Source organism: Canis lupus, chromosome 21 (genome assembly GCF_048164855.1).
Source record: "Canis lupus baileyi chromosome 21, mCanLup2.hap1, whole genome shotgun sequence".
In the NCBI taxonomy this organism is placed as follows: Eukaryota; Metazoa; Chordata; class Mammalia; order Carnivora; family Canidae; genus Canis; species Canis lupus.
This window is the reverse complement of record NC_132858.1, coordinates 18037150-18052261: the sequence shown is the minus strand read 5'-3', so window position 1 is coordinate 18052261 and position 15112 is coordinate 18037150. Positions and strand designations below refer to the sequence as shown.

At 41.3% G+C, this 15112-nt stretch overlaps 1 pseudogene; it reads left to right on the top strand.

Moving 5' to 3' along the window:
- Positions 1 to 12190: 12190 nt before the first annotated feature.
- LOC140613645 (olfactory receptor 9I1-like) lies at positions 12191 to 13579 on the top strand (annotated as a pseudogene).
- The last annotated feature ends 1533 nt before the right edge of the window (positions 13580 to 15112 follow it).

The window sequence follows — 15112 nt, the reverse complement described above, 5'->3', positions numbered from 1 at the left end:
ATATGAGTGACAGGACCTCTCCTCTTGGTCCATTTTCTTCCCATATCAATAGATCCTAATAGGTCCCAACATTATATGCAAATTAGATCCACAAATAGAGAGAAGGTAGATTGGTATCAGCAGGCACACAAGAAAAACTGCAAATATGGTAAAATTCATTTCCAGCAGTCCCATGATGCTTTTTTCTCCTCTCCTTCTCCCACCTCCAGTCCATTCCTTACCACACAACAATCTTATGATACTCTTTGATATCGTAACTTACAGAATTTCAGAGGCCCCGGGGGTCTTGAGTTTATCTCATCCCACCCTGCATCTTTGAAGCCATGCTTAGGCTTCCATTTTTCCTTCTCATTTTTTGCTTCCATTAATATTTGTATTTTTCTGTGTCAAAGATTCCATGTAGGGATTCTAGTGATCAATGCTAAAGAGTCTTTTTTTTCTTTTAATACACGAATAACTGATAACCTCAGTAAGCAAGGAGTGCTGTATAAGACAAAACCAAGTCTCCAAATGGCCAAGGGAAGGGAGTGTTTGAGAACAGGCCTTCCTCTTCACCATTCTAGTCTTGAGACACCCTCTAGGGCAGCTTTCCTTCTTACTCATGCCACAACGATGAAATTTGCAAACTGCCTTACCACTTGATGGCTCCCTGGCTCTGTTATTCCTTCTCATACCTCCAAGATGAACTAAGCCACCTTACCTCTGGCTCCTCAGCTGAAAACTCCCTGGTTCCTGATGGACAAAATGCATTGCATTTTTCCCTTGTCACATTGCCTGCTTTGTGAACAATCCCTAACTATCAAGTATCCCATTCCCAGGAACAGCAAAGTCAGAAAACAAAGACCTCCCAGCAGAAAGTCTGAGGAGAGGAGAAAGTAACTAACTCCTGCATGACACAGCAAACACTTCAGGGCAGAGTCTTCTTTGCTCATTGCAGAACACACTCCAAGTTCAGATCTGGAACAGATAAGCTCTTGAGAATTGCTTTTGAACAGATTTTTATGGCACATGCCTGGACTCATTTGAGCCTCATGCAAACTCTGTAAGGCAAATAAGGAAGACAGGGTTGAATAGAAGATTTCCATTTTGCAGTTAAGAAAATGCTTTTTCATAATCCTTTTGCTCAGAGTACCTTTGTTCAGAGCAGGCAGTGGTAGGGCATGGCTTTCAGACTCAAGTTTATATCCAAATATTAATTCTACCACTAATTTGCTGTGAAATCTATGGTAAATGGCTTCATTCCTCAGATTCTAATTTTTGTCAGGTCTAAAATAAATACAACAACTCCTAATTCAAGAGCATATTATAAAAAAATAAATAAATAAGATGAGGGGCACATGGCTATTTTGGTCAGAAGAACATGCAACTCTTGACCTGAGGGTTGTAAGTTCCAGCCAACGTTGGGCTTGAAATAAGTAAATGAGGCAATGAATAAGAAATCTCCTAGCACAAGGGTGTCTGATGGCTCAGTAAGTTAAGTGCCCAACTCTTGATTTCAGCTCAGGTCATGGTCTAAGTGCCATGAGCTTGAGCCCTGGGTGGGGCTTTATGCTTATCAGGGAGTCTGCTGGAGATTGCCCCACTCCCTCTCCCTCTGCCCTTCATCACTTTCCCAACCCTACTCTCTCACTCTAAATAAATAAAACTTTAAAAAAATAAACTTTTTTTTAAAAAATAAAACTTTTTTTAATCTCCTAGCACAAATCCATTGCTCAATATGGATTGACATATTGACTCATTGCCCTAGCTCCTAATAATGAAATAATAATAATGATGAAAGCTCCTATTATATGCCAGATACCATTCTAAGAAGTTTTATATGCATTTAAACAACACTATGATGCTTTAGCAACCCTATGATAGGTGCAATTACTATCCTCACTTAGACATGAGTAAACTAGGATACAGAGAAGTTAAAATAAGTTCCCCAAGGTCACAGATTGTTCTCTTCCTTCCCCTCTCCCTCACTTTCACCTTAGACCTTGCTACAATTCCATTGCCATTAATAAAAATGAAACAGATCTTGAACAAGTGATAGTGAAAGTCAGTGAACTGCAGAAGATGAATAACTCAAACCTTTTCATCCAAGAAATAAAACAAACATGGGTGTCTAGCTGAGGTGGGGGTACATTTATCTGCATCCCACATGGTCAAGAATAACCAAGAGATGTCTTTGTATTGAATATATTGTCATGTGCCTTCTCTTGGACCTTGATGTTAATGAGAAGTTGGTCTTCCATGACCCCCCATATGGGAACCATTGTATTATAATGGCCCACCACCCCACCTACAGTTGATTGGTTCAGAAATGAGCACCTGGGGCACCTGGGTGGCTCAGTGGTTGAATGTCTGCTTTTGGCTTAGGTTGTGATCCTGGGGTCTTGGGATTGAGTCCCACATCAGGCTCCCTGTAGAGAGCCTGCTTCTGTCTCAGCCTATGTCTCTGCCTCTTTGTGTGTCTTTCATGAATAAATAAATAAAATCTTTTTTAAAAAGGGGAAAAAATGAGCACCTGACCCAGTGTAGGTTTAATAAAAATTTTTCCCTGGGCATTATGAAACTGAACATGTGAAAGAGATTCAGAACAAGAGTCCAGGCTGACCAAGGTGGAGAAGTCAAGATAGATTTTTTAAATGAAGCAGTTATTCAAAGAGAATGGCAATAATAGACCAAAAAAAGAGTCCTGACAAGTTCCATTCCCTGCTTCCCAGTGCACTGAGGGGCAGCCATAGTAGTTTTCTTGCTTCCTTAAGACATACTGTGTTTGATGTTTAGGCTCCAAGACTAAAATCCCCTTTGGGAACTAATTCAAGCTTAGTCATTAGGTTCAAAAAATTCCATACTTGTAGAACTCTAATGAAGAGGAGTTCTTCAGCATGTTATAGCAGATCTGTATTCATGCACACTGATTATATTCACCCCTTAAAGAAAGAAAAGACTGGGTCTCAGTATCCTGTGTACTTCTATCATATTCTCATTATAGAAGAAACTTCCTCACCTAGAGCTCTTTGTTTAGGTAACCACTGTTCTAGCATTTGCCCTTGCCCTTCAAGTGATAGACTAGAATAAGCCTCTGACCCCACTTTCATCAACACATGAACAGAATAGAGAGCCATGACGTGCTCTAGAGTTATATAATGGTTATTAAGCAAAACCAATAAAGTTATCTCCCTCTTAAGGGTCTAAACGGAAAAATAAGGGGAAAGATTAAGTTATTTGAGAAACGAAACTCACAAATTATAATTAGAAGTGGAAAAAATGGCTGTGTCATGTTAATGGCAGACCAGAGAGAAAATGAGCAAAGTCAGATGCTGAGGAGGCAGCAATATAACCCAGTCCCTTGTGCTGCATTAGATCTTCCAGGTCTTGAATTATGTTCCAGACTGAGTTCTAGGGCTCTCCATAGATCTCTGAGAAATCCCTGCCTCCCTTCTGAAGCATAAGAATCTTAGCCATAGACCCACATTCTGTTAGACAATCTGAGTGGGTCTCTGTCTAAAATATCTAGCAACTCATTGCCCTAGTTCCTAATAATGAAATAATAATAATGATGATAGCTCCTATTATATGCCAGACCTTATTCTAAGAAGTTTTATATGCATTTAAACAATACTATGATGCTTTAGCAACCCTATAATAGGTGCAATTACTATCCCCACTTAGACATGAGTAAACTAGGATACAGAGAAGTTAAAATAACTTTCCCAAGGTCACAGAAGCCACAAAAACCATAGATTTGAGCTCAGGAAATCTAGTTCCAGAAATTCCATTCTTATCTATTGTATTATATCACCTTTGAATGCCATTTTATACACAACTGTCCCTTCTTTGATACAGAATCATTTAAGGCAAAATAGCCTTGCTCATTAGGCTCTTTCTCCAGGAATCAGAAAAAAATGGTTTTCCTCCTTCAGAACTGGAAGTCATGTGAAAAAAAAACATTCAAAGTTGGATGGAGAGGTCTGCAAAAGATGAAATATGAAAGAACACTTTAACAAAGAGAGGATCTTACTTTTCGCAAATGCCTATGCACCTGCAGGTTCTTGGCTAAGCCACTAAAACAAAAACTGGAAGAAATTCCACATAAAGGGTGTTCCATGAAGATTCATTCAGAATCCACACGAAGCTGGGGTGAAGAGACCCTATTCTCTGAGACTGCTAAGATGCCACCAGGGCATTTAGGTCAGCGTCAGCCATATAATGCTTGTCCCAGACAAGGCAGCTCTGTTGACACTTGAGAGAATGAGAGCAACACTGATTCTCGGATCTACCTACCAAGCACTAAATCCAAGTTCACTTGACAGAATGAAAGCAACACTGATTCTCAGATCTACCAACCAGGCAGTAAGTCCAAGTTCTTTACATTCAACTTCTCTTAATAAAAGGAAGGAGGTCAGGAGAGACTCATGCCTTCTTCCCAACATCTTCTGCAGGCCTACAAAATAGAAACTGCACAAATCATTCTTCCTCCATAATCAACCTACAAGACCTACTCCTTTACTTTATTCGGGTCCCTCCTGAAGTGTGGCCTCATTTTGGAGAAACCTTTCCTGACCATCATATCTGAAATAATAACTCCCCTATTGCCTATTACTTTCTATTCCCCTCTACTCTGCTATTTATTCTTCAAGACACTTAACAATACTTGATATCTGTTTGTTTTTATCACTGCCCCTAGTAGAATGTTCTTTATTGTTGCCCCCATAAAAGCAAAGACTGTCTGCCCTTTTTCGTGCACCTTCTGGCTCATAGTAGGTGTTAAATAAATATCTAATGAAAAGCATTAAGAACATAGACATGAATAGGACTTTCATTTCTGGCAATACAGTGGACTGGGGTTTTTCTAACCAACCTCACTCCTAAAGAACATGAAAAGAATAAATAAAAAGGTGAAAAGACACAAAAAAATCAAAGGCTGAACATCCATGGGAAAATAAGAACTCTAAGAAGTAAGCAAAGTATTGAAACTATGTTTGCCTTCAAAAGCATCACTCATGAGGCTATCTTAGTTGTCTATTGCTGTTAATTGGTACCTTAGGGGCTCCTGGCTGGCTCAGTCAGTACAGCATGCAATCCTTAATCTCAGGGCCATGAGTGCAAGCCCCACATTGGATGTGGAGCCTACTTTAAAAAATAATGAATAAATAAACAAACAAACAAATAGCTAGCTTGAAACAGCAAACTATTGCACCGTTTCTGTGGGTGAGGAATCCAGGCACAGGTTAGTTGGATTAGTTGGTAGCTGGCTTACGGTCTCACAAAACTAATTAAGATGTTGGCCAGGGCTCTCATTATGTTGATAAGACTTGAGTCCACCCCTCTGTTGGCTGAGTATGCCCATTCCTTGGTACATGGTCCTCTCCATAGAGAAACTCACACATGACTCTCATGGGAGCAGGTGCCCAAGGCAGACACCATAGTCCTTTTGAAACCTAATCTCAGAGGTAACATCCCATCACATCCCTAAATGTGTCAGTACTCATTAAAGAGGTTCTGTTGATCAAAAATATGATTAAGAAGATGAAAATCAGGGTGCTTGGCTGGTTCAGTCAGTAGAGCATGCAACTCTTGGTTTCTTGGTTGTGAGTTCAAGCCCCTCCCCCCCCCGTTGGACATGAAGTATACTCTAAAAATATAAATAAATAAAAAGAGAGAGAAACTTCAGCTTATTAAAAAAAAAAGAAGATGAAAAATCAGGACACAAAATGTGAGAAAATATTTTTAAGATTTGCAATCACATCTACTATCGTGTGTGTGTGTGTGTGTGTGTGTGTGTAAAAGTGATTAAGAGGGGAAGGGTTGGGCAGCCCTGGTAGCTCAGCAGTTAAGCGCCACCTTCAGCCCAGAGCCTGATCCTGGAGACCTGGGATCGAGTCCCACATCGGACTCCCTGCATGGAGCCTGCTTCTCGGACTACCTGTGTCTCAAGAATAACCAAGAGTTGTCTTTGTATTGAATATATTGTCGTGTGCCTTCTATTGGACCTTGATGTTATGAGAAGTTGGTCATAAGGAAACGAACTAGGGGTGGTGGAAGGGGAGAAGGGCGGGGGGTGGGAGTGAATGGGTGACGGGCACGGGGGGGTTATTCTGTATGTTAGTAAATTGAACACCAATAAAAAATAAATTAAAAAAAAAAGAAGTTGATCATAAGGGATGGACTGAGACATAAGCCCCCCCCCCGTCTCTCTCTCTCTCATGAAATAAATAAATAAATAAATAAATAAATAAATGGGTTAAAAGAAAAAGAAAAGGTAGTACAAATGCTCAAACAGGCAATTCACAAGGAGACTGTCGCAATAACCAATATATCTATGAAGAGATGCTTATTCTCTTTAGTAATCAGGAAAATCAAATTAAAAACTCAATATGCTCACTATATAAGCAAAAATTTTTAAGTATGACACCTCTCTATTGACAAATATGTAAAAAATTAGTATAAACTAGTTTAATTTAGTAGGAGTATTATCAAATTAAATTTTGTAAAATATTTTGGAATTAACCTTTAAAAGTCAAAGATACACATAACCACTAACCCAGATATTTCAGTGACCTAGGTATACACAATGAAGAAATTCTTGCCCATGCCCACCAGGATATAGGTTCATACATGTTCATAAAGCATTGTAATAGCGTAAAACCCAAAACACTTACCTTTAGTTTTTTATTCTTCCAATCCAGAGTGTGTATGTGATGGCTGGAGCCTGATAGCCATTATGGACCATAAAGTAAACTTGAAACTGGAAGCCACACTCAGAAAGCAGCAGAGCAGAAAGACAGAGAAGCCTAAGCCCCTGATGACATTTTTAAGCCACCATACCAGCCATAAGCTGCCTTCTCTCCAGGCTTCTTCCATATAGGATAGAAATAAGCATTTATCTTATTAAAGAAAACAACTAGAAAATAAATACATGTATATATGTGTGCATGTCTATATACACACAGTCCAAAAATATGCTTAACTAAGCCATATTGTTAGTATACATGAATGGATGAAATGGCCCTCCCCTTCTCCTTGGCAACAACAAAATAGGATTCAAGGCACCCTGCTTTGTTGTTGTTACCGATTTTCCACCAGTACAGTGGTCTTCTTCCATTTCAAAGTTACATACACTGTAAGACTGCACACTATCCCCACAGAATACTCTGGAAGGCACATGCTTACACTTGATGCTTAAGATCTTGCCACAAGATAAAATGGAAGTAGTGTGTGGCCCACTGAGGGCTAAGGAACTTGTATTTATGGTCCAGTCAGGCTTCCCAGGAATGGTGAATCTTGAACTGGGTCTGGAAGGAGACATAAGTGGACAAACCAGACTTATAGGAAAGCCAGCCTGATGGAATGTGCTACCATAGTCCCAGTCTCCTCCCCACTGTAGCCACCTTCTCCCATCACTTCTCACCACCCCGCACAACCTCCAGCTGGCAGCTGAGAAGCTACGTGAGCTCTGGAGAGCCATGCAACCCTTCTGGGCCTGTTCCTTCATCTGTGATGTGTCAATGTAAGTCTGGATTCTCTCTCAGTTTTTTTTCCCCAGCCCTGGAAGAAATGACATGAAGGTGACAATGTTCACTCCCTGAGGAACATGGGAAATGGTGTTATTCAGGTTTTCTACTTATCGCCCTGAGCCTTTTAATCCCCAGACTCATTGTTTTCTTCCCTAGATGGAGAGACAGGGGCCGCAGTGTTAGCTCTTACTGAAGGGGGCTGCCTCCTCCCAGAAGCCCTCGCCCTTCATTTGGTGATCTTCAGGTAAGTCTGGGCTCACACAGTCCCCACTGTAAGGTAAACCATGACAGTGAATCATGTGGAAAAGCATCTGTCTTCTGTTTATCATTATCACCTTCACACACAAGCATCCTCCTAGGTGATGTCTATAAATAGATGTTAAAACCACCAAAGGATTCAATTAGATCAGAAAATTCAGTGATTTGGAAACAAGATGATTTTAATTGGGTTGTTTGAGCAAGAAGGCAAAACAGTTAGCCACCTGGAGGACCTGTAGGTTGCAGGCTCTGGATTCCATCCAGTGACACTGGGTAAACTGGGTAAACAGTCTGGCCCTACTACCCACTGGAAGCATATTTGAAGGGGGGGGGTTCAACATACATGTACAGCCAACCTGGGGACGATGAGATAATTGCATTTTCTATAATTTTCAGATCACCACAGCAGCAATCTCCTGGGATCTGCAAAGAAAACAGAAAATGTCAATAATGCTTCACAGAATTCTTTCACAACAACAAAAGGAACAGCTCTTTTCCTGGGCGGTAATGTAAACCTTATAACTATGCTGGGAGAGCAAATATATTCCAGACACTTAAATGCGCTTTCCAAGTTTTTTAACATAATTTAAATTTTTTTCTGTGCAGTCTTTAGGACGAGTTACCTTCCTGAAGCTTCAATTCTGTCTTCTATAAAACAAGCATAGGAATGTATATACCTTGCCAAGGGTTGCAATAACACATATGCCAAGTGCAGGGAATGAATAATAGTCGGCATTCGGATATTATTACTCCCCTGACAACCACACTGTTGAATAACCAAGTATTTACAGCATGAACCAAGGATGGGCCTGGACCCCTCTGAGGAGGCTGTCTCAGCTGGTGAGGTCAGAAAGAAAGATACTTGTAATGAGCAGCTTTCGAGAAGATGATGTGGAAATGGATATCACAGGAGGGAAGTGCAGTGAGGGGGAAGGTGATAAGTCAGGAGCCCCTGGCCTCTGAGTTTCCCAACAACCTTCTCATCCCTGTGGCCCCACCCTGGCTTGTAAGTTCTGGTTTGTTCTTTAATGACTCCATGGCCTCTCCTGAGGCTCCAAATAAGACACTAAGTGTAGAGCCCCCACCAGGATAAATTGGGGAGGGAATGTTTTCTGACACACTGGGTAAAGTTGCTTCTTCTCTGGGCTTCAATTTTCCCATCTGCCAAAAGAAGAGAACATAGTAGACCAGGTGCAGTCAAGTCTCTTTTTAACATTGGAACCCCCTTTCCAAACAAAATAAAATGAAGCACCTGGCTGTTTACAAGAGTTCAAGGAATTGCTGCGTTGCTTGAAGCTGAGTTGGTAGCTCTGCAAAAGCTGGGACGTCTGAGAAGCAGAGCTGGAAAATCACAGAACCACATCACCACATCATTCTTTCCAGTTCCGGGTTCTGTGTGTCTGTCAGGTCCGGGGTCTCTGGAGGCTTGTGGGTGCCTTCAACAGGTGTGGAGAGGAGGATGTGAGCTGCCATTTCAATGTCTCAGGTTCACTGAGCCCATCCTGAGAGCCATGTGTGCAGTGACCCCCAAACACTGGAGAGAAAGAGAACCCGGTCACCCAGATGCTCACCTGACATAATGCCACGTTCAGATGGACACAGAAACAGTACAACAGCTAAAAGTTGTTCGAAGTTTCAAGGAACATTCTCATCATTTTCCCTTTAAGACAACCAATGGCTTGAATAGATGCTAGTTGTAGTGATCACTGTGCAGGAGAGAGCTGCCTGGTGAATGTGACCCTCTAGGTGAAAAAGATCAGTTAGGGCAGGATGCGTGTCTGTTGCCAGGCTGTGTGAGCTGCTACACCAGTGTTATGGGGCATGTCAAAGGGATGGACTGAAAGGTTATGGACCATTCTGGGAACAAAGGTGCTGTGATTGGCCAATCATGACAGTCCACATCCTACTAAGCAGTGGGATATAGCTATAAGTCTGCAAAGCATAAGATTGTTCAGAAATCTGAATTCATTGGCTATTTAGTTCAAATTATTGAAACATTCATTTTTTCTGAAGCATTCAGAGTAATATATTAAGACCCTCAGAGAAACTCATATTTGTAATCTTAGGATCCAGAGATAGGAGCAGCAAGAAAAGAGTCCTCGGAGAATGTCTAGTTAAGCATGGCACACTTAAAGCAGGAGTTCCTTAGCTCTAAATTTGCACATCTGTGGAAAGAAGGAAAAAAGAAAGCCTTTGTGGCTAAATAAAGATGGAAAATACTTCCATGAAAGAAGGAGCTCCTGAGTCATAGACCAAAATAATAGATTTGGGTGCAAATGCAGGATGTCTGTGATAAAAAGTTCCAAGCTGAGTTAAGGAAAGGTCTCAAAGAGATGTCACAATACCAGCCCCATTCACAGCCCAGCTGAAGGTGTGAAAGCTGTTGTGTACCTTTGGATACAACAGACAGTTAATATGGGGGCTGGCTATATCCTTTCAACTTTTTGACTTTTGGACTGTCACCCCTCCCTGCCCCCCCCACCAAAAAAAAGGACAGCTGGGTAAATAAAACTCTCTTTTTAAAGTATTTCTGCCAGGAAATCCTGAAATAATGTTCCTCATAGTACTAACAGCAATGAAACGCTAAGGGGTGATAAGCCATGACTATGTTCAGGTCAGCTAAAGGAAGCAAGGAATATAGAAATGATAGGAAACTCCTTTGAGAAAGGGACAGAAATAAGCAGATGGTTGGAGCACAGAAAAAAATATCACAGTAATAACAATGTTCTGGAGGGAAGATGCTTAAACTAGTCTTAGAATCCCAAGAATTCCCTTTAGTTCAGCAATCTAGGACTTCCTTTCATCTTCAGTGTCCACTAGACCCAGGTTAGAAAGCACAGGCCAAAAAAGATGGAAGCAATGGAAAGAACGAGGGTCGTCCATACTCAGGCTACTGCCAAGCAATAGATCTGCTATATATCAATTTCCACACCTTGTTGAAGGTGTTAATTATTAGAAACTTGGTGGACCTCGTATTTTGTGTCTGAAACCCTGGGACCACTTTTTGCCTTATGAGCCATGGAATCCCAAAGGATCAAAATTGACAGATTACCCCAAAATGTTCTGTGGAAGTTCTATGGCCAGTGAGAACTCCATAGTTCACAAACAAGTCTTCTTTAACCCTAACCAATCAGCCTCTCAGTGAAGTCTTAGAATCCCTGACAGAGTAGCCTCCATCCTGATCCCCAAAAGGCTTTATCCCAGAGAGTTGAGCCCAGAGCAATAAGTAGCTGACAAAATAATTCATTCTACTGACAGAAAGTGAAGAATCAGTCTTATTTCTATAGAAAATTGGTTCTACCAAACACTATAAACCCCATACCTCTAGCCTATGAAAGCTAAAAATTAAAGGAAAAGGTGAAGGACCATTGTAGGGTGGGAAAACAAGCAATGTCCTGGAGTTAGGACATCATGGTTTAAATCCTGGCTTCACCACTTGCAACTTATTCTTTGACAAGCCACTTTAACTTTCTGAACCTTAGCTAATAACACATTTCAAAAGTGAAACCCATAATGATTATTCTAGGACTATTGGGATGACCGCTAAGTTAATGTGGAAAGGAAATATCTGACACAGAATAAGGTCTCCATAAATGTAAAGGTTTCCACAGAGTCGCTTTCTTTCTCAGACCCTAGGGAAAGAAATCCGAGACAGATGATGACCTGGTTCACAGGAGAACAGAAGCAGATGATGAAAACACTCAAAAGGAATTGCTGAAGTAACTAGAAACGTTTGACTTGGAGATGAGATTAGATAAAAGTGATCATTAACACTGTCTTGGGAGAGAGGGATTCTACTCAACATAACATCAGTATGTAGAATATGTCAACATGTAGGAGATATGGAAGAAGCCATGTGGCTTCCCCAACAGGGAGACCTTTCCAAAGATAGAGTGCCCCCAAAGTCCCCATCACAGAAAGCATTAGCCCAAGGCCCTGTATCTGACAACTCTGGAGGCACCACTCACTACAGGCCAATGAGCTGCCCCACATGGAGTAGTGCAGAGCACAGCCTAAGAGGCCATCTGAGGTAGCCCTGGTGTACCCGAGGGCTATGCAACAATTTGTCAGGGGTATTCTAGAATAGAGAGATGCTACAATGGTCCCTTCCAGTCTTGACAGTCTAAGATTCTCTGGTCTTAAAGATGACAAGCAAGCAAGCACACTTGAAGAAATACTGACCCACTGATTTCAGGAGGGACAGAGAGATAGGTAAAAGCCCTCCATTGTAACTGCTAGTTGTAGATTCTCGAGATGGCAAACATTTTCTTCTCTCTCTCTGAACAGAGAATATCTGAGATTGTCATCTAATATCTGACACTGAAGAAAGCAAAGGCCTTCAGTTCTGGAATCTCTGATGCCATCTGCCTCTTCCAACCATCTAGCTATATCAAGTCTATGGCCCAAAAAAAAAATAAAATAATAATCTCACTGCTGTGATGGAGTTCATCCTTGTGGGCTTCACAGATCACCCTGAACTGATGATTCCCCTCTTCCTGATGTTTCTCATTTTCTATATCATCACCCTTCTGGGGAATGTGGGAATTATCATTCTGATCCAAGTGGATGTCCAACTCCACACCCCCCCATGTACTTCTTCCTGAGCCATCTCGCCCTGCTGGATGCCTGCTATGCCTCAGTGATCACCCCTCAGATCCTGGACAGACACACTGGCCACAGGCAAGATAGTCATCTCCTTTGGTCAATGTGCTATGCGGTCTTTTCTTCACCATCTGTGCAGGCACAGAGTGTTTCCTGCTGGCAGTGATGGTCTATGACCACTTTGTTGCCATCAGCAACTCATTGCATATAACCTGGCCATGACTCCAGGCACCTGCAGGGGATCCTTGGCTGCAGCCTATGTCTATGGGGTATCAGGGGACATCCTGCATACCACATGCACCTTCACCCTCTCCTTCTGTGACCACAATCAGTTCAACTTCTTCTGTGACTTCCCATCCCTGCTGAAGCTTGCCTGGAACAGCATGACATAAAATGTGATTGTCATCCTCTTTTTGCCAAGTTCATGTTCCTTGCCAATGTCATGATCATCATGGCGTCCTATATGCTCATAATCAGAGCCATCCTGAGGGTGAGGTCTGCTGGTGGGAGAGCCAAGATCATCTCCACATATGCCTCCCACCTCACCACTGTTGTCCTCTTCTTCGGGACACTTGCCTTCATGTACCAGAGAAGTAACTCAGACCAATTCCCAGAGGAGAAGATTGTGTCTGTCTTTTACCCCATGGTCATCCCCCTGTTGAACCCCTTGATCTACAGCCTGAGGAACAAAGATGTAAAAGCTACATTCAGGAAAGTCATAGTTCCCAAAGAATGCCCATGAGAGTCATTCATCCTAACCTGTTTTCTTCCCATATTTTCTTGCTCTGATAAGTTTCAACACCATGTGGTGCTTGCCCTCATAATCATGGCTTTCAAAATGTGGAAGGCGCCAAGACGTCCTCCAACAGAGGAATGAATAAAGAAGATGTGGTCTATATGTACAATGGAAAAGATGAATACTTGCCATGTACGTGAACGTGGATAGAACTGGAGGGTATTACGCAGAGTTAAATAAGCCAATCAGAGAAAGACAATTATCATATTGTTTCACTCATATGCAGAATACAAGAATAGTGCAGAGGACCATAACAGAAGAAGGGAAAACTGAAAGGGAAAAAATCAGAGAGAGAAAGAAAAACCATAAGAGACTCTTAACTCTGGAAAACAAATTGAGGGTTGCTGAAGGGGTGATGGGTAGGAGGATGCAGTAAATGAGTAACAGGCATTAAGAAGGGCACGTGATGGGATGAGCACGGGGTGTTATATGCAACTGATGAATTATTAAAAATTACATCTGAAACTAATGTACTATATATTAGAAAATTGAATTTAAATTTTTAAAAAAAGAGTCGTAGCTTTCAGTAGCATATAAGAAGTGGTGAGAAGAACTACCAGCTTGTTTTTAGTTTAGTAGTTTAGTTTAGTTTAGTTTAGTTTAGTTTAGTTTAGTTTAGTGAAAACCACAAGGTTGGTGAAGTTTGCTTAGAGGACTCCCTCTACCCCCCTTATGTTGCCTTCTCCCTCTTTACCTCACCTCCAAATTCCTAGGGTTCTGGGGCTACTCTCTGATAGCACAGAGCTACAAATTAACATAATCTAAGTGAACTGACTGCTATATCCGAGTCCCCAACCCCAAATCAACCACACTTAAATTCCCCAATTGCTCCTTCTTTATCCTGTCATCTCTGTGCTCACTGATATCAACTTATATTCTCTGTGGAAGATGATAACTTGGAATCATACTAATGCGAAGGCAGTCAGGATTTTTTTTCTTTTATGGTATGAATAACATGCCAACTCATTATGAGGAAGTTAATGAAAAAATCATGAACCCAGTGAAATTTCCCATTAGTAGAGATTAGATTAGTAGAAAGAGGGATGCTTCCTTTGACTACTCCCCTACTTATGTCTTCCCAAATGGTTTCCAGTATCTCCAGGACTCTACTACCTACTGTCCAAATGACAATTCTCTACCTTCTGAATTTCCAATCCTTTTGTAACTCATGGCAGTCACTGCTCTCAATAAACTCATTCCTGGGGGCTGCAAAATCAACAATGGTAGACCTATAGCAAACAGTCATAAATAGAATTACCTTCTCAAGTAATGCCTTACCATTTTGGAACATCAGTTTTCTCTAATTAAAAAAAGATTGATGCTTCCTATTTGGAAGAATTGTTGAAAGGAAGATTAAGAAAGATAATGAAAATCAATGTGCAGGTTCAGTTTAGTCAGAAAAGACCAGATTTCAAAAAATATGAACAGACATTTCTCCAAAGAAGACCTACACATGGCCAACAAGCACATGAAAAAATGTTCCACATCACTTGTCATCAGGGAAATACAAATCAAAACCTCAATGAGATACCACCCCACACCAGTGAGAATGGGGAAAATTAATAAGACAGGAAACAACAAATGTTGGAGAGGATGTGGAAAAAGGAGAACCGTCTTGCAGTGTTGGTAGGAATGTGAACTGGTGCAGCCACTCTGGAAAACTGTGTGGAGGTTCCTCAAAAAAGTTAAAAATATGGCTACCATACAACCCAGCAATTGCACTACTGAGTATTTACCCCAGATACTGATGTGAAACGATGGGATACCTGCATCCCAATGGTTCATAGCAGCAGTGTCCACAATAGCCAAACTGTGGAAGGAGCCATGATGTCCTTCAACAGGTGAATGGATAAAGAAAATGTGATACACACACACACACACACACACAATGGAATATTATTCAGCCATCAGAAAAGACAAATATCCACCATTTGCTTCCACATGGATG